Source organism: Symphalangus syndactylus, chromosome 9 (assembly GCF_028878055.3).
Source record: "Symphalangus syndactylus isolate Jambi chromosome 9, NHGRI_mSymSyn1-v2.1_pri, whole genome shotgun sequence".
NCBI lineage: Eukaryota > Metazoa > Chordata > Mammalia > Primates > Hylobatidae > Symphalangus > Symphalangus syndactylus.
In genome coordinates, this window is record NC_072431.2 from 12,700,845 (window position 1) to 12,726,646 (window position 25,802).

Sequence of the window (25,802 nt, forward strand, 5' to 3'; positions counted from 1 at the left end):
GAACTGTGCCTACAATATTTCATAAGAAGTGTTAAAAGGTATAAGAATTCACTGGAGGTTTGTAAGCAGGAATGGTAAATCTATGCTTAGTTTCCAATTTAAAAACACCCACACCATGAGTCACAGAGATCATGAAATTTTAGAACACTAAACACAAAGAACATAATAGTCTTTAAAGAGAAAAATTATTTGAAGTTCTACGGTCAAAAACCAGGAGCACTGGAAATTATAATCAAAATATCTAGAAAAAGGTGATTTAAAATTTGAGAAACCAATAATTGAATGTGATGTATATTAAACCAAACTGCAACTAAAATATTTGCATGGATATTTTGATTAATTTCTTAAGAAAACAATATTGCCTATTCACTTGTTCTCGAGTATCTCTGGAAGATTTGTTCCACCCAAATGAAAGGAGATAGGAGATATAGCAAACAAGGGCTGTAACTCCAGCAAAAGAAGAAAATTCTGTATATACATATATGCAGAGAGAGACATAATTCTGTAGGTGATGATAAATTGGTAAGAATGTATGATAAATAGAAGAAGGAGACTTTTGGATTAAAGCCTTCAATTTAGAGTACAACTACTTAAATAGCTCTCAAACTGTACCAGAGTACTGACTCATGATTTCCAGGATTCTTTTTTTTTTTTTTTTTTTTTTTGAGATGGAGTTTAGCTCTTGTTGCCCAGGCTGGAGTGCAATGGCGTGATCTGGGCTCACTGCAACCTCTGCCTCCTGCTTCAAGCGATTCTCCTGCCTCAGCCTCCTGAGAAGCTGGGATTACAGGCATGCACTACCACACACGGCTAATTTTGTATTTTTAGTAGAGACAGGGTTTACCATGTCAGGCTGGTCTCAAACTTCTGACCTCAGGCTGCCTGCCTCAACCTCCCAAAGTGTTGAGATTACAGGCATGGGCAACTGTGCCTGGTCTTTCCAGGATTCTTAATGAGTAACTTCATGAAATTGGATTCAAGTAGCATTAATTACACAGACTAAAATAAATGACAATGTAATACTAATTGTGTTATTAGTATTTAGCTTAATGTATATTTTTCTAAATGTATACTTTTCTAAGTATTTTAAGTGAATGTTATATACAAATGCTAAAAGTTGGCATAAGGGGTGTGTGTGTGTGTGTATATATATATGTGTGTGTGTGTGTGTGTGTAATGATTTTCTCAAATTCAAACATATATATCCACATGTATCTGTATATATGTAAAAATATGTGTTCTTGTTTTTATAAATATACACACATAACCTATACATGTTGCATCTAAACACAGAAACACACAAATTGTACAGACTTGTCCCAACAACCATCAATGGGGAGACATATAAGAACAGATTCTTCATGAACTTACGCAAAAACTTACTTTAATGTATAAAGTGAAATGAATTTAAAGTATTTGTTACAGAATTTTAAGGGGTCAGTGTGAATAATTTACCATGTAAAGGATATTTCATTGCACTTTGAATAAGCGTAATCTATTAAACTCAGATTTAAAGATAAGTCAAGTAGACTCAACAAAGGCTTACCATATATACAAAATTGAATAGTTTAAAATGCAACACAGTATTACAAAAACGACCTATCAGGCAATATGCTTTATTTCCTGGATGATGGTATTATTTGTACACCAAACCTCACCAATGCTCAACTTATCCATGAAACAAACCTGCAGATGTACCCATTGAAACTAAAACAAAAGTCAAAAAAACAAAAAATAAAAAATACAATGTAAACATCAATAAAAGAGAAAAAAATTCCAAATCAAAAATACTACAAAAGAAATAAGCACAATTAGTATTACATTATCATTTCATTTAGTCTTATGTAATAACTTATGCCTAGTGTTCCATTATTGGAACATTAAGCATGTGAGAGTTATTTATATCCTACTGTTCAAGGTCATCGCCAAGGTCTGATTACAAAAAATCAAAAAATTGCAACCTCAGGCATAAATGGGTTAGTGCTACTTGAAATCCAAACTCATGAAGTTATGCATAAAGAATCCTGGGAATCCTGAGTCAGTACTCTGGTACAGTCTGAGAGTTATCTAAGTAGTGGTGCTCTAAACTCCAAGGTTTTGACCCAGGAACCTACTTCTTGAACTATCAATGGTTAAAAATATGTGGTGCAGTCCCTCTGAGAGTGTTCCTTTTGTAGAATATGTAATTTTTAGCTGACAGCTTATAGCAGAGCTTTCAAGCTAACATAAGAAAAAATCAGAAACTAACTGCTAATGACGTTTTAATAATTCTGATTAATTCACGTTAATCAGCAATATCAAATGAAGAAATGTAAAAAGACATTTCAGAATATGTTTTATGAAGATTTGATCAATATTTATCACTAGTGCAAGAACAAACTAAGAGAGCAAGATAATATCTAGTTGTAGTTTTGATTTGCATTTTCCGGATGACTAGTGATGTTGCTCTTTTATATATATATATACACATCTGTTGGCCATTTGTATGTCTTCTTTAGAGAAATGTCTATTCATATCTTTTGCCATTTTTAGACAGTTTTTTTTTGAGATGAAATTTTTTGAGTTACTTCTATATTCTGGTTTTTAACACCTTGTCAGATGCATAGTTTGCAAATACTTTCTCCCGTTCTGTGAGCTTGTCTCTTCACATTATTGATTGTTCCCTTTGCTGTGCAGAAACTTTTTGGTTTGACATAATCCCACTTGTCTAGTTTTGCTTTTGTTGCCTGTGCTTTTAAGGTCTTAATCAAAAGAATCTTTGACCAGTTCAATTACATGAAGTGTTTCCCCTATTTCTCAAAAAATTAAAAATAAAACTACCATATGACACAGCAATCCTATTACTGTGTAAATACTCAAAGAAATAATATCAGTATGTTAAACAGCTATTTGTGCACCCATGTTTATTGCAGTATCCACAAGAGCCAAGGTATATAATCAACCTGAAAGCCCATCCAATAATGAATGCATAAGGAAAATGTTATACACACACACACACACACACACACACACACCCTGAGAGAGACAGGAATGCTATTCAACCATACAACACAATGAAATTCTGTCATTTGCTGCAACGTAGATGAACCTGGAGGACATTATGTTAAGAAAAATAAGTCAGGTGCAGGAAGACAATAATGCATCATCTCACTCTTATGTGAAAATTTTTAAAAGTTGATTTCACAGAAGTAGAGCATAGATTAGTGGTTGCTAGAGGCTGGGGTGGAGAGGCAGGAAGGTGCTCTGGGAGACCTTGGTCAATGAGTACGAACTTACAATTATACAAAAAGAATAAGTTTTGATGTTCTATTACCACTGTGGGTTGACTATAGCAAATAACAATGTATTGTGTATTTCAAGATAGCTAGAAGAGAGAATTTTGAATGTGGTCACCACAAAGAAATGATAAATGTTTAAAATGACTGGTATGGTAGTTACCCTCATTTGATAATTGTACTGTATATACATTCATCAAAACATCACATTGTGCCCTAAAAATATATACAATTATTATGTGTCTATTATAAATACAATTTTTAAAAGAGAGCAGGGGCATTGATATCCCTTGTGAAATGTTCAATCCTTCCTGTAACAAATTTATATTAATAATATTTTACTTGTATAAACTAACCTAGAGAAAGCTGAGATTCGTTTTTGCTTTTACGACTGTTCCCATACAGCTTTAATTATTTCTTGAGCTTAGGTATAAATACAAAACATACCAAAGAATTTTAACTAGTCAGGTGTGGTGGCTCATACCTGTAATCCCAGCACTTTGGGAGACCAAGGTGAGCAGATCATGAGGTCAAGAGATCGAGACCATCCTGGCCAACATGGTGAAACCCCATCTCTACTAAAAATACAAAAAATTAGCTGGGCGTGGTGGCCTGTGCCTGTAGTCCCAGCTACATGGGAAGCTGAGGCAAAGGATCACTTGAACCCTGGAGGCGGAGGTTGCAGTGAGCTGAGATCGTGCCACTGCACTCCAGCCTGGCAACAGAGCAAGACTCCATCAAAAAAAAAAAAAGAAAGAAGATGTTTTCAGTTTAAGATTTAGTAAAATTTAACCACCTAATTTATGTTTTTGATTACTTTGCTTTTTTAATATTAAAAGGAAGAGACAAAAAATGGTCAAACAAAGACAGTAATTACAGACACTTTTGGGGAAGTTTAATTATGAATGAATATAGACAAATAATATGAAGCTGGGGGGATGTACTCTTAAAATTTATTTTTCCTTTGTCTTCATTTAAAAATAGAAGATGTTACAACATGAGTTTGTTAAGAAAAGTACTGCAGAGTGTATTATTCAGCTAGAGCTGCTGCCCACAGCAGTAAGAACAAAATAAGGTGATAAAGAGGGAAAAAGGAACATTGGAAGGGGCAAAAATTTGAGTATGTGGAGGAGAAAAGTTTTAGTGTAGAAGGTGGATTGGCCTCCACGGTGGGAATAATTCATGTTCATTAGAGGAGAAAAGGAAAAATTTATGAGGCCCAGTCATACAGAGTTTGTGTCAGAAAAACATTAAATTCTCTTTGGACGATGATAATTTCTCAGCAAATCATAAAATGTGATCATTTGAGGGAACTGAGGAGAATGAAAAAGATGTTGGAGAAGGGAGTTGGAGAAAGGCAAAAGGGCGAAATAGTTTCTTAGACAATAGGAGAGTTTTTAATTAAATTGACTAAGGAATACAAGTGGATTTCCTGAGGGCTGAGAGCTGAAGTCCTACTTAATATTTGTGGTCATAAATTTAGAGTGAGATCATTTTGATTTAGCACACAGAGTGCAGAAAAAGAGAACTGAATTCAAAGAGAACTGAGTATTTTCCAGATAAGTGTGATAGACTGAGAGAAAGAGAAAGGTAAGTCAGTAGAAGGTATGTTTAAGCAAATGAAGTGAGTGACACAGACTGGTCAGATAACTGTTTAGAAGGTAGAGTAAGCAGTATATTAGAATAAGTAAGAGGAAAATATAAGAAGTAGTGATCAGATTATGGTTTTATATTTATTTCCATTTTCTGCTTCAGAGAGTTTCCAAATCATCTTTTTATCCCCTTCATAGAGGAAGTAGATAAATCTTTACTTAAAAGTACTTAATCCAATTTTTAAGACTAAATATACAATATTTAAGTCAAAAAGTTGGTGTAATCAAGAACTTGAAAGCAAATGACATATTCACTGAAGAAAGGTTGAGGAGAAGAAAGAGAAGGAGTGTCAAAAACAGAGAGAAAGAGAAGAAATAAATAATGATAACACAAAGCTGAATTTGGTGAATAATAAAATAGAAATTAATAAACCAAATTCAATTGAGAATATTATAAAAACCAATGATTAATAAGGGATCAAATTGATTAACTATAATAAAAGTTTCAATAGTATTAATAAATAAAAAATGGTTTTTACTATAACTAATTTATCATAGAAATGCTATCCTAACAGATGCTAACTGGTAATTTTATAAACATGACATCTTTAGAGATTTAAAAAATATTAACCTAGTAATAGTTATACTAGTAATAATAGGTATAAGAAAATGAGGGGGAATGCTAGTTACAATTTTAAGTTTAGATCTACATCTAGATCAATCTAATTATGCATACAATCTAGGAACACCCTAAGCAGAAATCATATTACAGTATATGGAATGTGGCATTATAACACTGAAAACTGTCACCTCCAGATAACTGGTTGTTTATATGATACTTCTGAGGCCAAAATGGGTTACAGGATAATTGTTTTTCAAAATGTGGTCACCACTCAGTCACTATTCAGTGTTCAGCATCATACTGAACTAAGAGACGGGCAGGACTTTTTCTCTAGTCACAACCCTGCTGACCAAAACAGAAGCTAATCCAGACAGGATAAAGTGAAGAAACTGGCAGGAACCAGCAAATGGCAAAGAAAGCAATCTGTAGCTGCTGTCATTGCTCATTAGCATAAGACACTCCCACCAGTACCATGACAGTTTACAAATGCCATTGCAATGACTTGGAAGTTACTACCCCTTTCCTAGAAGTTTCTAAATAACGTACCCCCCTCAATTTGCCTTGACCTACCCCCTTAATTCACATATAATTGAGAACTATAAAAACCCTAAAAGAAAACCTAGGCAATACCATTCTGGACATAGGAATGGGCAAAGATTTTATGGTAAAGATAAAAGCAATCACGACAAAAGCAAAAATTGACGAATGGGTTCTAATTAGAAAGCTGCTTAGCAAAACAAACAAAAAAAATCAACATGGTAAATAGACAATATTGCAGAATGAGAGAAAACTTTTGCAAACTATGGGTGTGACAGAGGTCAAATATTCAGCATCTATAATGAAATAAAGCAAATTTACAAGAAAAAAGCAAACAACCCCATTAAAAATTGGGAAAAGGTCATGAACATACAATTCAAAGGAAGACATACATGCAGCCAACAAGCATATGAAGAAAATCTCAAACTGATCATTAGAGATATTGCAAATTAAAACTACAATGAGGTGCAATCTCACTCCAGTCAGAATGGCTATTATTAAATAGTAAAAAAATGACAGGTGCTAGTGAGGCTGCAAAGAAATAGGAAGGCTTATATACTGGTGATGGGAGTGTAAATTAGTGTAACCATTTTATGTGGAAAGCAGTGTGGCAATTCCTCAAAGACTTAAAAACAGAAATAACATTCAATGCAACAATCCAATTACTCTGTGTGTGTGTGTGTGTGTGTGTATATATATATATATCTCCAAAGGAATATAAATTATTCTATCATAAAGATATTCTATCATAAAGATACATGCACATGTATGTTCATTGTAGCACTATTCACAAGAGCAAAGAAATAGAATCAGCCTAAATGCCCATCAGTGGTAGACTGGATAAAGAAAATGTGGTACATACTCACCTAGGAATATTATGCAGCCATAAAAAAGAACAAGATCATGTCCTTTGCAGGAACATGGATGGAAATGAAGACCTATTACCCTTAGCAAATTTACACAGGAACAGAAAATCGAATACTGCATGTTCTCACTTATAACTGGGAGCTAAATGATGACAACACGTGAAAACGTAGGCCTATTGGAGGGTGGAGGGTGGGAGGGAGAGGATCAGGAAAAATAACTAATAAGTACTGGGCTTAATACCTGAGTTATGAAATAATCTGCACAATAAACCCCTGTGACACTAGTTTGCCTGTGTAACAAACATGCACATGTACCCTGAAGTTAAAATAGAAGTTAAAAATGAAAAAATGAAGTGGGTTTATGTGAGTATTAATACTGTTGCCAAGAGCCCATACATTGCTGACTCTGGGCATGCTGCCTATGAGTTAGTCCTGCTCTGTAACGACAAATATCACTCAATAAAAGATTGCTGTGTAACTCCACTGGCTTGCCCTTGAATTCTTTTCCACGAGAAGCCAAGAGCCCTTCTTGTAAGCCCCCATTCGGGCTTACATTTTCTGTATTATCTGGCAACCAATGAATAAATGAAGAAGGCAACTTAGTTTGCCTTCTTCATGAACAGCAGTGAGACAGCAGAGACAGCAGTGATCAACAGTGAGACAGCAAGAAAGTGGGGATCAGTAGAGAGAGAGGAAGATGGCAGAGATGGTGGTGATTGGTGGTTGGCGGGGAGGCAATGACAAGAAACTGAGAGATGGCAAAATGGCTACTGGTGAGGTGGCGAGAAGGGGCAATTGGAGAGGTGGTGTGATAGTGATCAGTGAGATGGCAAGAGGCAACAGTCAGAGAGAGGCGGTGAGACTGAAATTAGCACCACAGAGTGCTAACACCAGCCAAAGGCATTTTTAAAAGCCGTCATCTTTCTCAATGTGCAGTGGAGCTGAGCAGACAGTCAAGTGGCCATAGTGCCACTGCAGCCTCATATGGGATCCCCCACTTTGACTATCAGTCCAGAAGGTCACTGATTCCCTCACTGGCCCCCTTGCACGGCTGCTGAGCCCACCCAAGCTGAGAGAGCCTGGGAAGACCTTCATCTGGGCCCCACATAGAAGAACAGTCAGTGCCATTTTGGCTCCCCTGGATGGGCGAGTGTCCTCTCTGCCCTCTCCTTCAAATACTGGGTGAATCAGGGAAAAAAGCCTCCAGCTACGTGGTCAGTTTAAAGTTCCCTGTAATTTGAATACCTTGAATCATGTCCTTGTCACACCATCCCCAGGCCTTTTCCTCTGACGCCATTTATTACTCTGTCAGCCTTTAAATCTTCAGTTCTAAAATATATGTTTTATTTGCAAGGTTTGTTGTTGTTGTTTAGGCTGTCTGTTAACTGTATTTGGGCAATTTCTTAAGGCAGGACACTTGGTTGTGAGAGGTCCCCCATTGTGCTGATTCTGTTGCTTAAGTCATGTTGTTCTGTGGCCCCAACCAAGCCTTTCAAGTTCATTGTTGGTCACTTCGTAGATGCTCTGAGTTTTCAGCATTTGGTGTGGGGACCTTAGTTGGCTGATTCTTGGGTACTCTTGGGCATTTGGTATTGCTGGCTACACCCTGGATGCTCTGGAGTTTTTGGTATTGGTGTTTTGTCTAGGACTGTGAGCTGAAGTGCTACCCTAGTGAAATCTTGGTCTTGCCTTTTCTTGTTTTCTGCCCTGAAGTTATGATTTTTCATAATGGCATTTTCTTTTCTTATTGTCACTTGATTTATACTTCCTTCTAAACTTTGCTTAATAAAAATACTCCTTTTATCATATTTCATTCACTGGGAAATGCTTATAATCCACTTTTGTAATACCTTGCTACCTATACTTACACCTCCTCTTCAGGAAGTGGGAATCTAGAAGGAAAAAAAAAAATAGCAAGAGTCCAGTTGCTTTTCCTCTTGCTAGACTTAAGAAAATTGTATTTTCCTGTATTATCTGGAGAGCAATGAAAGGATAAAGATGGCAAGTGAGAGGCACTGACCTTCACAGCAATGAGACAGCAGAGATAGCAGTAATCAGCAGTAAGACAGTGAGACAGTGGTGATCAGCAGAGAGGCAGGAAGATGTGCCCAGTAAAAATCCTGATGGATGTGGGGACAATGAAAAGCATCCCAGAGCATTGTCTTCTGGGGCGTTTTTTAGGCTACTGGAGCAAATTCAAATTCAGCTTAAAGAAAAAGAAACTCATTTTCTCTTGAAACATCGCTTGCATCTATTACACATTAAAAACCAAGAGATTTGTACTAAACATGTTCCTATACATTATAATGCTATTTTAAGGTAGAACTTATTCTGTAGAAAGGAAGGAAAATGACAGGAAGTCCCTATGTACAGGATTTTATGACCCTTTATTGGCTCATGTTACTTCCAGGCACCAGGAAGCCACACCTAAGGGATCACTTCCTAGCTGCTCCCCCTAGAAGGCCTATACCTTCCCCAATCTCCTCAGTCCCACAGATCTGAAGACAGTCCTGCCAGTTTTCTAATGCAGGATTCCACCCCAATGTCATCAGGCATCCCTCCCTCTTATACAACTAGCCTCAGCCTATACCTTCACTGACCAAGAAAGTAAATCCAGCCAGTACCACCAGGATTGGGGCCCCAAAGCCCCTAAAGTCAAACCTCTGTCTATTGCAGCAGATAGCTGATGGAAATGGGGGAACACTTAGAGTATTGTGCCATTTTCTAGACCTGGTTTGCTTTGTAAAAGGAAAAATTTAGCCAGCTTTCAGCGGATCCAGAAAAGTTCACAGAGGAGTTTTTGTTAAATTGACAATGTTCTTGATTTAACTTGTCATGACTTACAATTATTGCTTCTGCTTCCTGTGCTGTTGGAAAAAAAGCTGAAGAGAAAGTGTGTGGTTAAGCCAGTCAATTATGCCAAGGCTACAAAAATAACTCAGGGAAAAGACAAAAGTCCCACTCTGTTTCAAGGTCATTTGGTTGAGGAACTTAGGAAATATGCTAATGCAGATGCAGACACTCCAGGAGAGTATATATTTTATTACTCAGTCTTTCCCTGACATTAGGAAGAAGCTACGAAAAGCGGCCATGGGACCTCAAACCCCTATGAGGCAACTCTTAAACGTGGCCTTTAAAATTTACAACGATAGAAACAGGGCAAAGAGGTTAAAAAAAAAGGCTCAAAAGTACAAATGTTAACAATTACTTTAAGCCCCCTGCCACCTCAGAGTTACCCAGCCCAAGAAAGTATCATGAAATCAACATCTGGGATGCCCACACAAGAGCCTATGACTTGCTCAACCCTGGCCAGAACCAGTCAGCTTACTGTAAGCAAGAGGGCCATTGGCAATGAGAATTTCCTAACCATCCCCAGTGAGAGGGAAATAAAAAGTTCTCTGTCAATACTGGAGCTAAGCTTCCTTCTTCCACTAGCCCCAGTGAGCTATCTTGCTTAAGTAAGTTTACTGAAGATCTCAAGCCCTTGACCTGTCAGACAGCTTTCCTCGGTGGCAGACAGGCAGCTGACTGAACATTTTTCTTTGGTGTCTCCACTGCTAGGTGAGCTTTCTGTCAGCTCTGTGACTCTGAGTTCTTCTCTTGAACACCACCATTCACCCCTCCCTTCCTTATTGGATGGTGTGGAATCCACTCCCCTGCCTCTCCCTGTCTTCCATACCTCTTGGGACAAACAAATTTTGGCCAGGTGGACAGATCCCAATTTTGTAAATAACTTGAATCCAGTGTCTTGTATAACTCACTTTGTGTGCTGTCTGTTCTGTCTAGCAAGCTATCAAATTGGCTTATAAATAAGAGTTCTCATAAATTAAACAAATAACACTAGTCTAAACTTGTTAGTTTAAAAAATGTTGTGTTTTTAAATTTTAACTTTAATATTTTCACCTTGGTAAATGACTGGTGCTTATAGGCTTTAGAACGGCTAAAGTGGCTTTAAAATGCAAGCTTTTTATAGTAAATAATCTTAAAATTGTGGTATGGGTTCTCATCTACAGAATGCCAATGTCTGGTGGGCAGTTAAGAATTTCTTACTCCTACCTTTATAAAAAATGTGCCAAAGAAGATGCATTCTTTATTGGGAAATAATTGTTTTTGCCTAACTTGGAAGTTATTAAAAGAGAGATTCAAAATGTAAAGAAATTAGTGAGTAGAAAAGAGAGATGTGAAGTTAGAAAGTTATAGACAGAAGATTTTTTTTGCAAAAAATTATATAAAGAGTAATTTTGCATGAAAAAGGGTCGTGTATAGTAAATTCTTGTCCTAGAAGAAAATAACTGTTTTCTTAAAGATATAACACATGGCAGAAAGTCCAAGCATTATACAGATGGTTTCTATACATTGTGAAGTAAATTTGTGAAAGGGAATTTGTGAAAGAAGTTTTGTGTATGATTAAGCTTGCTATGATTGAAAGAAAATTGTTCCTGGTAGACTTTCTAGAAAATGCTTTACATATTAGAACCAGGTTTTCTTAAGTTATTGATTTGGTAAATTATAGGAAATTTTTCTTTTAATGCTATAATCAGTTTCTTTTAAAACTTCTTGGATATATGTCTCAGAATTCAACTGTTGTTGTTTCTTGCTGCTATCAGCTCTTTTTGCCTTTAAGAAGGTCTGGAATGATGGCTCTCTCTTGTGGCTTTTTCATCAGCTCCTGTGAGTTTTTCTCCTCTGATGCTGAGGGTTATGGCATGATTCTAAAATGTTTTGTCTTAGAGGTCTATAGGAGCAGCACTTTCCCCCAATATAGATGGTTTCTAGGTTTTTGGTTTTTATTAATGTGTAACCTTATTTTTATTTTATAGTTTTTGACTTCCATATTGCTCAAAAGGTTTTAAGGACGAATGAATTCCTTTCCACCTCCATTTCCATCTGGCCCAGAGTGTTTAATTGGCCATAAGTCTTTTGACTCTAAGTCCCTTGGCCAAAGGAAATCCCCAAAAAACCTTAAAAACTAACTTAGGTCATGACAGGAAACAGGGGATCAGACACACTTCACTATGCTCCCCTTTGAAATTTAGGCCAAGTTCAAAATGTTCTTTCAAAAATTACATAAACAAAGTATTGTCCTTTCCCACAAGTGGAAAAATAGTTCCCCTGTTCAATTAAAATATTTAGTATTACTTAAACTTAAGAAAAAAATAAAAGATCCCTGAAGGAACAATTACCACCAAAACAAAAGGGCCCTTATCAGATATGGTTAAGTACTCCCACTGCTGTTAAACTTCAGGAAATCACTAGTTGGGTACACCTTTCCAGAATCAAACTTGTTTCTTATGAGTCCCCACAGGCAAAAAAGGAGGACACCACAACATACATTTATAAACCTAGAAAACTTAAGGCTGTTGTTTTGCAAATGAGTACATAAATAACATGATACTTTGGGTAGGCATAGAAGCATTAATTTATCTCTTCCTTCTAAATGTAATTTTCTTGCTTAACCTCCTAGTGAAGTGTATATTTTCTGGTTCCACATAAAGATGATAGTGGCACAAGGCTTCCATTCCATTCCCTCTTCTGACCCAGAAAATGGAAACATCCTGCGACTGGGCCCCTTAGATCAGGCATCTGGAGATTTTTACTCTTCCAATGCTAGGCAGGGCCTATACCCATAAAATGAACAAGAAGGAGTTACAGAAGATGGACCTCTACCCTTCTGCAGCCCCCTTAAGATTAGAGAGGAGTATCTAATCTCTGAGAAAGAAATGACATAGGAGACTAGCAGGACTCGTTTTCTGGTCACAACCCTGCTGATTAAAACAGAATCTGGTCCAGACATGATAAAGAAACCAGCAGGAACCAGCAGATGGGGAAGAAAGCAATCTTTAGTTGCCCTCATTGTTCATTCACATAAGATACTCCCACCAGTGTCATGACAGTTTACAAATGCCATGACAATGACCCAGAAGTTGTATGTGTACAAAACACCCAGAAGTTACCAACCCTTTTCAAAGCAATGACCCAGAAGTTACTGCTCCTTTCTTAAAAAATTCTAAATAACACAGCCTGAAATTTGTATATAATTGAAATGGGTTGAGTATTAATATGTAGAACAAGATAAGGATGTGTATAACAAAATGTTAGATGGAAACAGAATATGTAAGAAATTAAGTATTTTATTTTTAATTAATTTGTATTTTTTAAAAAAATTGTGTTTGCCCATTTATATATTTTCCTCTATTTTGTAAATTTTCTACAGTTGCATTTATTTCTTTGTGTAGTTGGAAAAAGTTGAAAGACTTGACTCAGAAATTATGTCTTTGGTAAGTAAAATTTATTTGCAATATAAATTTATTTTAAGAATTATTACAGTATATGATAGATACTCTATAAGTTATTTATAAATGTCTATTATTCAGACATGATTTGTATTCATTTTTGTTGTTTTTTTATTTTTGTTGGGAACATTCAATATTCTCTCTTCTAGCTATTTGAGAATATATAACATTTTATTGTTAACTATAGTACTCCTACAGGGCTATAAAACACTCGAACATATTCCTCTTAAGTAGCTGTAATTTTGTGTCCTTAACAAATCTTTCTCTATCCCCACCCTTCCCCCATATCCTTGCAGGCCTCTAGAAACCGCTGTTCTACTTTTAACTTTTATGAGGTAGGCTTTTTATTAGCTTTCAAATGAGTGAAAACATGCCGTGTTTAACTTTTTGTTCATGGCTTACTTTACTTGATATAATGTCCTCCAGTTCCATTCATGTCACTATAAATGGCAGAATTTCATTATTTTTTAGGCTGAATAGTATTTCATTGTGTATAGATAGTACATTTTCCTTATCTCTTTATCTGTTGTTGGGCAGTTGAGTTGATTCCATATCTTGGTTATTGTAAATAATGCTGTAATAAACACGGGGTGCAGATATCTCTTCAATACACTGATTTCCTTTTCTTTGGTTAAATGCATAGTAGTGGGATTACTAGATCATATCGCTGTTGTGTTTGTAGTTTGAGGAGCCTCCATACTGTCCTCCATAGTGGCTGTACTGGTTTACATACTATCAATGCCTACAGCTTATTTTTTTCTTTACATTCTTGTCATTATTTGTTATTTTTGTCTTTTTGATAACAACCATACTAACTGGGGTAAGATGTCATCTTAAAATTCAAATGAAACCATGGAAGAACTAAAGGAACCAACAGAACCCTGAGCAAAAAGAACAAAGCCAGAGACACCCCAGTACTAGATTTCAAAATACACTACAAACCTATAGTAAGCAAAACAACACAGTGCTGACATAAACATATATATACAGACCAATAGAATAGAGAACCTGGAAATTAATCTACATGTTTGCAGTCAGCTGGTTTTTCACCGAGGTGCCAAGAACACTCATTGGAGAAATTTTCTCAGTACTTTTCAATAAATAATGCTGAGAAAACTGGACATCCAAATATAGAAGAATGAAATTAGACCCTTCTACTCTCACCATATACAATAATCACCTCAAAATGAGTTAAAGACTTAAATGTCAGATCTGAAACTATAAAACTACTAGAAGAAAACAGGAAAAATTCATCAGGACATTGGCCTGGGAAAAGATAATATGAATAAGACCTCGAAAGCACAGGCATGAAAGCAAAAATAGACAAATGGGATTACATCAAACTAAAGAGCTTCTGCACAGCAAAGAAACAAATCAATAAACTGAAGAAACAACCTACCAAATGGGAAGAAACACTGCAAACTATTCATCCACCAGGGGATTAATATATAGAATATTAAAGGAACTCAAACATCTCAACAGTGAAAATACAAACAGTGCTATTTTTGAATGAGCAAGCTAAGCAGACATTTCTGAAAAAACCCTTCATATCACAAATCATCAGGTAAATGCAAATCAAGGTGACAAGGATATATCATCTCAAGATACATTCTTACCAGAAGGGATAATGAACTTCATGGTAAGTTAGTCTGTGAAATCTATATTCCACTTAGCAGTCTTGGAAAAAAATCAAAAATAAAGTGCATTTTTATTTTTTAAATTGGCAAAGATTATTGGAAACAAGTATTTTTAAATTTAGAACATATAGAAATAAGAATTTTCAAACCCTCTTAAAAACAAGTTACACCAGTATATTTTTAAGAACAGTCTCATACTATGACTTTTTTTCCTAGTTGTCTTTACTAATCCTAAGTAAATAATAAAAGACGTAAGCTATTGAAATATTTACAAATATGTTCAATGCAGCTTTATAGGAGTGATGTCAGCTCCCAGAATAAAAAGCCAACATTAAGGAAATGGTCAAGTAAATAATATTACATATAAAAAAGTCAGGTTTTAGTGTATTATTTTTAACGGTGTGCTTTATATGTGTAATACAGTTTACAGGTATATGTGGTTTAATCCATTAACAAGACTGAGATACAAAACTGCACATTAGTTTTTTCCCTATTGATCAAACAATATTTTCTTCTAAAACAATAAAAATGTCAATTCTGATTTCTTAAACTTTGCACACATACATTACAGATTTCTCCTTTTTTTGTGTACACAAGTTACAAGCCTGTGTTCACTTGATTTTCCTGAGTGCCATCAGATTTTACTTTGGCTGCCTAATAGCTCACATAGAATAGCAAAAATGTCAGGCAATGGATTATAAATTTCCTGGGCTCCAGGCATAGATGGTCACAAACACGTAAATGCCATGTTGATATAATCGGTAATTGTCTTACTAATGCTTTTAGAGAAACAAGTGCAATCATGCTGACAGCCTGTAGTGCTGATGGAGAATTACAGAATCAATCTTGTCTGAGAGATCACTCTTCCCAGTTCCTTTGCACACTCCAGGAACTTACACTCTCAGCAGGAATGCCATTATCTGTCTGGAAATGTTTCAGTTTTTATAATTCTATTTTTGGTACATTCATTCAAGGCTGAGTGAAAGCTTTGCTCTTTTTCTCTTTGCTTTTGAATGACGAATCCCTCTCTCACCTCACACCAGAAATGACATTTCTTTCCAAAACGCAGCTCCAGATGACACAATATAGCTGTTTTGAAGCAAAGCTCAGCTCATTGCTCTAGCTTTCTATCATTGAGTATGTATGCCCCAGCCAAGTAAAACCTACTGGAGATTGTGGATTGCCAATAGTTTTGAGCCTGATTCCCTCAGTCTCGCGCCTGAATTGCTTCAGTTTTCTGGCTCCTCAATCTAGTGCTAATCTTACATATTTTAGTGCCCTTTTACTGAAACACTAATACAGCACAGGGCTTGGCAAAACTCAAGATGAATGGAAACATAGATTTCAACTAAATTTACTAAAAGCAAATACATAATAACAATGGACAATGGGGATAAATTTTTATATTTAGTTGAATTTTTAATTTTTAAGTACCAATTCTAACATGAAAATAAGAAAATGTAAGAATTCAAGCAAAAAAGGAGAAGTACAGTAATTTAGAGAAAATAAAACTATTTAAAAATTTTAACTTGACACATATTTATAACTTTAACACACATTTATATCTGCAAATTATTTTATATCCTGTTTTTCAACTTTTGAATGTTTTGCCTTATGGAAATAACAATATTCCTCAATTTCTTTTTCTTTAAAATTAGTGAATATATATATACATATTCTGCCTCAAAAATGTTATGCATCAATAAATGAACCTTTCTGGCACGTTATATGCACACAACAAAGACAGAAGTACTGAGCTATTGTGCACAATATTGTCATTATTAAAAGTATTGCACAAAATCATGTTGCTATTTTACCTGTTATTTTAAACAGTTATTAATTATAATTTAAACTTTTAATGACTCAAGATCAACACGGTGAGCACCACATTTCCATATTGTAAAATGTTTGATGTTCTCAATAATCCTTTGATGGCTACTTGCCTTTATGCTTAGTTTTGCTTTTCAAAGTTTTCCTCCACTGTCCTTCCTATTCCACTCGTGGCTAACACATTTACGGCTGTCAAACTGCTTTCTATGGCATTTCTTCTCCTCCTTCTGTTATATTGTGGTTCTAGCGGAAAAAATTGTACTGACAGCTGTTAAAATAATGTACAGAGAAAATAAAGTGTTTTCAAGTGACTGTGCTAAGCCCTCTACTTTTAAGCACATATATTGAGACTGTAATATATATAGGTTCTGTGTCATCTGTTTTGGGGTCTCAAGACCATTTTTTGCCCTTGCATGTCTTACTCATTTTATGAATTAGTAATGTTTTTCTTTGTTTTGAGACAGGATGTCACTCTGTCTCCCAAGTTGAAGTGCAGTGGCACAATCAGGAAGGGCTCACTGAAGTCTATTTCTCCCTTGGTTCACACGATCCTCCCACCTTAGCTTCCCAAGTACCTGGAACTACTGGTGCACACCCCTATGCCCAGCTAATTTTTATTTTGTTAATTAATTAATTTAGAGACAGAGTCTTGCTCTGTTTCCCAGGTTAGAGTGCAGTGGCAAGATCCTGGCTCACTGCAACCACTACATCCTGGGTTTAAACGATTTTCCTGCCTCAGCCTCCCTAGTAGCTGGGATTACAGGCATGTGCCAACACCTCAGGCTAATTTTTCTATTTTTATTGAGACATGGTTTCACCATGTTGCCCAGGCTGGTTTTGAACTCCTGGGCTCAAGCAATTAGACCTTCTCAACCCCAAAAGTGCTGTGATTACAAGCATGAACTACTGCACCCAGCCTGGATAGCTAATGTTAACATTATATTTATCACACTATTAAACTTGAGATAAATATTGCAATTGATCAGATGAAAAGAAAAAGTAACACAATATTGAAGGGTCATATATTTATGGCTATAGCTACTTTTAAAGAGTATTTAAAAAAACACTTAAGCAAAAGCTTTATTTTTGTTTCTGAGATTAACTCAATTATTTAAAACAGTGATCCCCAATGTTTTTGGCGTTAGGGACTGGTTTCATAGAAGACAATTTTTCCAAGTTATGTGGCCAGGAAGTGGGGGCAAATTGGTTTCTGGATGAAACTGCTCCACCTCAGATTAAGCATTAGCATCTCATAAGGAGGGCACAGCCTACATCTCTTGCATGAGCAGTTCACCACAGTGTTCATACACCTATGAGAATTGAATGCCACTGCTGACCTCATAGCAAGTGGAGCCTAGGAGGTAATGCTCCCTTGCCAGTTCAACTCCTGCTGTACAGTCGGGTTCTTAACAGGCCATGGATGGCTACTGGTCTTCTGCCTGGGGTTGGTGACCCCTGATTTAAAACATGACAAAATGTATTATTATACACGACAAAATATACTATTATCTGGAATTTTAAGAGTCCTCTATTTTCATTTCTTCAGTTTAAGATGAGTGGACCATTGTAATTATAAATCCTTATTCAAATTAGCTACACAATAGAGCCAAAACTCTTGATTTCATAGGTTATTTTAAGCTAAAATCATGACCTAAAGTACTTTATGATTTATATTTTATTTGCCCAATTTATCTAGACTATATTTCACTATTTAAATCTCATTTGTGTTGAAATGTTTGTTTTGAGATAATTGTAGATTCACATGGTGTCATAAGAAATAATACAGTAATGACAGAGAGATCTTGTATATCTTAAACTCAGTTTCCTCCAATGGTAACATGTTGGGAATAGGCTGCCAAATCTGGCCATAAACAAAATCTCTGCAGCACTGTGACACGTTTGGATGGCCATGACACCCACGCTGGAAGCTTGTGGGTTTACCAGAATGACAGCAAGGAACACCTGGCCCACCCAGGGTGGAAAACAGCTTAAAGGTGTTCTTAAACCACAAACAATAGCATGAGCAATCTGTGCCTTAAGGACATGCTCCTGCTGCAGATAACTGCCAGAACTCATCCCTTTATTTTGGCCCATCCCTTTATTTTCCATAAGAAATGCTTTTAGTTAATCTATAATCTATAGAAACAATGCTTATCACTGGCTTGCTGTCAATATGTGGATAAATCTCTGTTCCAGGCTGTCAGCTCTGAAGGCTGTGAGACCCCTGATTTCCCACTCCACACTCTATATTTCTGTGTGTGTGTCTTTAATTCCTCTAGCACCGCTGGGTTAGGGTCTCCATGACCAAGCTGGTCTTGGCAAGTGGTGCCCAACATGAAGGCTCGAAACTAGGTTGATGGGTTGCTGGAGTGACAGTTGGAGAACATAGAACTAAGCTGGAGGACACCCGAGTACTCCTAGGCAATCCCCGTGGTGATTAAGAAGGGGTGCTCGGAAGCATCAGGGTAATGATGGGATAAGTGTGGGCACTGGTTCATTCCACCTTAGAACCTTTTCACACTGATGATGAGGAGGAAGGAAAGTATAATGAAGTAACAGAAGAAGTAACAGAGCAGGTTTGCCAGTTAAAGCTAAAGCAGCAAAGGAGGAAGAGGTTCATCCCTACCCTTCTGCACCCCCTCATTATTTTGAAGAAAAAGAGTGGCCTGACCTTCCAGATCTTTCTTTTCCAGAGGACACTGGGTGAAAAGTAGTTGCCCCAGTGACTATTCAAGCAGTGCCTCAAGAGACTGCTCTCACTTCTATTCAGGCAGGAATTCAGCAAGCTAGAAGAGAGGGTGTTTTAGAGGCTTGGCAGTTCCCTGTTAAAATACATCCCCCAGGTCAACAGGGAAATATTATAGCTACATTTGAGCCTTTTCCATTAAAATTAGTCAAAGAATTTAAACAAGCAATTAATCAATATGGACCAGGTTCTCCTTTTGCAATAAGGCTATTAAAGAATGTTTGTGTTTCCAGTTAGATGATTCCTACTGACTGCCACGCTCTTACTCCAGCTTGTTTAACTCCTGCTCAATTCTTACAATTTAAAACTTGGTGGGCAGATGAAGCTTCAATTCAGGCTGCTCACAATGCCCAAGCCCAACCTCAAATTAATATAACTGCAGACCAACTTCTGGGAGTTGGTGGCTGGGCTGGTTTAGATGCACAAGTGGTCATGCAGGATGATACCATAGGACCACTTAGAGGAATGTGCATCACAGCTTGGGAAAAAATCACTTTGGGAGGAGAGCAATACCCTTCCTTTAGTGCTGTAAAACAGGGACTGAAAGAACCGTATGCAGATTTTATAGCTCGGATACAGGAGTCTCTTAAAAAGGTGATGGCAGATTCGGCTGCTCAGGATATACTGTTACGGTTATTAGCTTTTGACAACGTAAATCCCAATTGCCAGGCTTCTCTGCATCCTATTAGAGGGAAGGCATATTTAGTTGATTATATCAAGGCCTGTGACAGTATCGGAGGTAACCTGCATAAGGTCACTCTGCTAGCCCAGGCAATGGCAGGACCGAGAGTAGATAAAGGAAATACTCCATTTCCTGGAGCTTGTTTTAACTGTGGGAAGCATGGTCATACTAAAAAAGAATGTAGAAAAAATCAACGAGTCAGACCGCCAGATAGGGGAAAAAAGAAAACTGCTGAGCCTGAAGTATGTCGAAAATGCAAAAAAAGAAAGCACTGGGCCAATCAGTGTCATTCTAAACTTGATAACGATGGGAACCTGATTTTGGGAAACACCATGAGGGGCCCATCCCTTGCCCCATTCCAAACTGGGGCATTTCCAGCTCAGGCCATTCCCTCATCCCTGTACAATGTCTGTCCCCCATCACAGTCGGTAGTGCTGCAGTAGATTTATGCTGCACAAAAGCTGTGAGCCTCCTGCCTGGGGAACCCCCACCAAAAGTTCCAACAGGGGTCTGTGGACTCTTGCCAGCGGGGACAAAAGGATTACTTCTAGAAAGGTCTACTTTAAATTTAAAAGGGGTACAAGTACAAACAGGAGTCATTGATTCAGATCACAATGGAGAAATTCAAATTGTTATACCTACTTCGGTTCTATAGAAAGCAGAGCAAGGAAAGCATATAGCACAGCTCCTGATTGTGCCATATGTGGAAATGGGGAAAAGTGAAATTAAACGAACAGGAGAATTTGGAAGCACAAATAAACAAGGCAAAGCAGCTTATTGGGCGAATCAAATTACTTATAAACATCCTACCTGTGAAATAACTATTCAGAGAAAGAATTTAAAGGTTTGGTAGATACAGGAGCAGACATTTCAATCATTTCTCTATAGCACTGGCCATCTGCGTGGCCAATTCAACCTGCACAATTTAACATAGTTGGAGTTTGTAAAGCCCCTGAAGTATACCAAAGTAGTTATATTTTGCATTGTGAAGGGCCCAATGGACAACCTGGTATTATTCAACCAATTATAACTTCGGTACCTATAAATTTTGGGGGAAGAGATTTATTACAACAATGGGGAGCACAAGTTCCAATTCCAGAGCAAGTATACAACCCTCAAAGTCAACATATGATGCATGAAATGGGGTATGTCCCTGGTATGGGACTAGGAAAAAAATTGCAAGGTTTGAAGAACCACTTCAAGCAGAAAAACAAAGTTCCCATCAAGGTTTAGGATATCACTTTTGATAGCAGCCATTGTTAAGCCTCCAGAACCTATACATTTAAAATGATTAACAGATAAGCCAATTTGGATAGTACAATGGCTGCTAAGTAAAGAGAAACTGGAGGCTTTAGAGCAATTAGTTACTGAACAATTAGAAAACAGACACATAGCTCCAACATCTTCCCCTTGGAATTCTCCAGTTTTTGTAATTAAGAAAAAATCAGGTAAATGGAGAATGTTAACTGATTTAAGAGCCATTAATTCAGTTATACAACCTATGGGATTATTACAGCCAGGATTGCCTTCTCCTGCTATAATTCCAAAAACTTGGCCTTTAATAGTCATAGATTTAAAAGACTTTCTTTACTATCTCCTTAGCTGAGCAAGACTGTGAACAGTTTGCATTTACAATTCTTACAGTAAACGACCTGCAGCCTGCTAAGCGTTTTCATTGGAAAGTGTTGCCACAGGTCACATTAAACAGTCCAACAATTTGCCAGACTTATGTAGGGCAAGCAATTGAACCTACTCATAAAAAATTTTCACAGTGTTATGTTATACATTATATGGATGATATACTTTGTGCTGCCCCCACTCAAGAAATACTGCTCCAATGTTATGATCACTTGCAAAACTTGATTTCTCATGTGGTTGAATTATAGCTTCTGACAAAATTCAGACTACCACTCCTTACTCCTTCTTGAGGACCTTAGTAAATGACACTACCATTGTGCCACAGAAAGTAAACATACATAGGGATCAACTGAAAACATTAAATGACTTTCAAAAATTACTAGGGGACATTAATTGGATACGACCTGCTCTAGGCATTCCTACCTATGCCATGAGTGACGTATTTTCTATCCTTAGAAGAGATCCTAGTCTCACTAGCCCTTGGCAGTTAACAAAGGAGGCTGAGGCAGAGTCACAGCTAATCGAAAAGCAAGTCCATAAATCTCAAATAAATAGAATAGATCCAGAGAAGAATCTAGATTTGCTAATTTTTCCAACTCAGCATTCACCTACTGGTGTTATTGTCCAAGAGCAGGACTTAGTAGAATAGCTTTTTCTTCAACATACTAATTCACGGACTCTAACTCCTTATTTGGATCAAATTGTGAATATGATAAGAAATGGGAGAACTCAGATTGTTAAATTACATGGATATGATCCTGGAAAAATTATTGTCCCTCTCACTAAGGCACAAATACATAAAGCTTTTATAAATAGTCTTACTTGGCAAACCCATTTAGCTGACTTTGTGGGTATTCTTGATAACCATTTTCCTAAAACAAAACTGTTTCAATTTTTGAAATTCACTGATTGGATTCTCCCCAAAATAATTAAATTTAAACCAATTGAAGGTGTTGAGAATGTTTTTACAAATGGGTCTAGTAATGGTAAAGCTTCTTATTCTGGCTCGAAAAGTAAAGTTTTTCAGATGCCCTATACTTCAGCTCAAAAAGCAGAGCTTGTAGCTATAATTGAGGTATTGATTGCATTTTTTTTTTTTTTTTTTTGAGATGCAGTCTCGCTCTGTCGCCCAGGCCGGAGTGCAGTGGTACGATCTCGGCTCACTGCAAGTTCTGCCTCCTGGGTTCATGTTTGACTGCTTTTGATATGCCTTTAACGTGACTTCTGATTCTTCAAACGTGGTTCATTCCACAAAATTAGTTGAAAATGCTCAGTTACAATTTCATACAGATGAACAACTGATGACTTTATTTACCCAATTGCAAACAGCAGTTAGGAACAGAATGAACCCTCTTTACATCACTTACATTGGTGCCTATATGCCTCTTCCAGGACCTTTAACTGAAGGGAATCAAATGGCTGATTGCCTAGTTGCTAATGCAATATCTAATGCTAGACACTTTCACAATTTAAACTATGTTAATGCCTCTGGTCTCAAACACAAATACAGCACTACCTGCTAAGAAGCTAAAGCTATTATCCAGTGATGCCCAACTTGCCAAATGGTACATTCCTCATTTTTTACAAGAGGAGTTAATCCTTGAAGATTGGAACTTAATTCCCTTTGGCAAATGGATGTCACACATGTTCCCTCGCTTGGGAGAGTAGCTTAAGTACATGTATGTGTGGACACCTTTTCTCACTTTGGGCTACATGCCAATCAGAAGAGTCTTCTGCCTGTGGTAAACATCACTTTTTGCAGTGTTTTGCGGTGATGGGCATTCCAGCTTCTATTAAAACAGATAATGCCCCAGGCTATACTAGCCAAGCTCTAGCTACATTTTTCTCTATATGGAATATGAAACACATTACTGGTATCCCATATAATTCTCAAGGACAAGCCATAGTGGAAAGAATGAATCTCTCCCAGAAACAACAGTTGCAAAAGCAGAGGGGGAAAAACAAGGACTATGGGACACCACAGATACAACTGAATCTAGCATTATTAACTTTAAATTTTTTGAGCCTGCCTAAAGGCCAGATGTTATCAGCAACTGAACTGCATCTACAGAAACCAGCTGCAAAGACAGAAGCAGGACAACTGGTTTGGTGGAAAGATCTGATAACAAAAAGTTGGGAAATAGGTAAAATAATAACTTGGGGTAGAGGTTATGCTTGTGTTTCTCCAGGAGTGAATCAACAGCCGATTTGGATACTCTCAAGACACCTGAAACCTTATCATGAGCCAGATGCTGAAGAAGAGATTACGGGAGGATCCCAAGGACCCCACAGTTGCAGTCATGTTGAGACTGATACTGAGAAGAACCCCAACTGTCATGGGCAACACCTATCAAACACAGCCACCTACCTGGGGACAGATCAAGAAGCTGTCACAGATGGCGGAAGAAAACCTGAGAAAAGCAGGGCAGTTACAATGAGTAATTTAATGGTAGCTAGGATAGTGGTGATCAGCATTGCCATGAGTATTCCTTCAACAAGGGCCAACACAGAGAACAATTATACTTATTGGGCATATTTATCAATCTTGGCTGGCAATAATGCCTGGATGTAATCACTCTACGACACAGTTACACATGCTTTCTGACCTCAGTATTTATCATAATAAATCTGCTCTTATAATTGAGGCATACCGCCCTCAAAAACCTATGTGTAAACAGAATTGGACCTGGCCAGAAAAAATGAACATACTTGTTTGGGAAGATTGCATTGCAGAACAGGCAGAGGTGCTGCACAACGATTCCTATGGAATCATTATTGATTGGTCCCCTAAGGGGATGTTTAGTTTGAATTGCACCTTTCCATCTGTATGCCACAGCCATGCTATGTTCAGATGGTCTGAACAAAACACAAAGATTGTAGAAATGGTAAGAAGTATGGCAAGAATTCCTACTACCTGGAAACATGGCGGTATAGTGGTACTCAACCTCAAATGATATGGCCCATTGTAGGAGCTAAACATAAGGATTTGTGGAAATTATTAATGATTCTTAATAATATCAAAATCTGGGAACAGATATTTAAAGCATCCCAGTCACTACTGACCTTAATGCCAGGAACTAGAGTGCTTGAAGGAGCTGCAGACAGATTAGCAGCTAGTAACCCATTAAAATGGATAAAAACACTTTGAAGCTCTGTGATTTCAATGATGATTGTGCTTTTAATCTGTGTTGTCTGTCTTTGTACAGTCTGAGGATGTGGATCCTGACTCTTGCGAAAAGTAGCTCACCATGACAAAGCTGCCTTTGCTTTTATCACTTTGCAATACAAAGAAGGGGGACATGTTGGGAATAGGCCCCCAAATCTGGCCATAAACAAAATCTGTGCAGCACTGTGACATGTTCATGATGGCCATGACACCCACACTGGAACGTTGTAGGTTTACCAGAATGACAGCAAGGAACACCTGGCCCACCCAGGGCGGAAAACAGTTTAAAGGCGTTCTTAAACCACAAACAACAGCATGAGCGATCTGTGCCTTAAGGACATGCTCCTGCTGCAGATAACTAGCCAGAGCCCATCCCTTTATTTTGGCCCATCGTAAGAAATGCTTTTAGCACCACAATGAGATACCATCTCACACCAGTTAGAATGGCGATCATTAAAAAGTCAGGAAACAACAGGTGCTGGAGAGGACGTGGAGAAATAGGAACACTTTTACACTGTTGGTGGGACTGTAAACTAGTTCAACCATTGTGGAAGTCAGTGTGGCGATTCCTCAGGGATCTAGAACTAGAAATATCATTTGACCCAGCCATCCCATTACTGGGTATATACCCAAAGGACTATAAAGCATGCTGCTATAAAGACACATGCACACGTATGTTTATTGTGGCACTATTCACAATAGCAAAGACTTGGAACCAACCCAAATGTCCAACAACGATAGACTGGATTAAGAAAATGTGGCACATATACACCATGGAATACTATGCAGCCATAAAAAATGATGAGCTCACGTCCTTTGTAGGGACATGGGTGAAACTGGAAACCATCATTCTCAGTAAACTATCGCAAGGACAAAAAACCAAACACCGCATGTTCTCACTCATAGGTGGGAATTGAA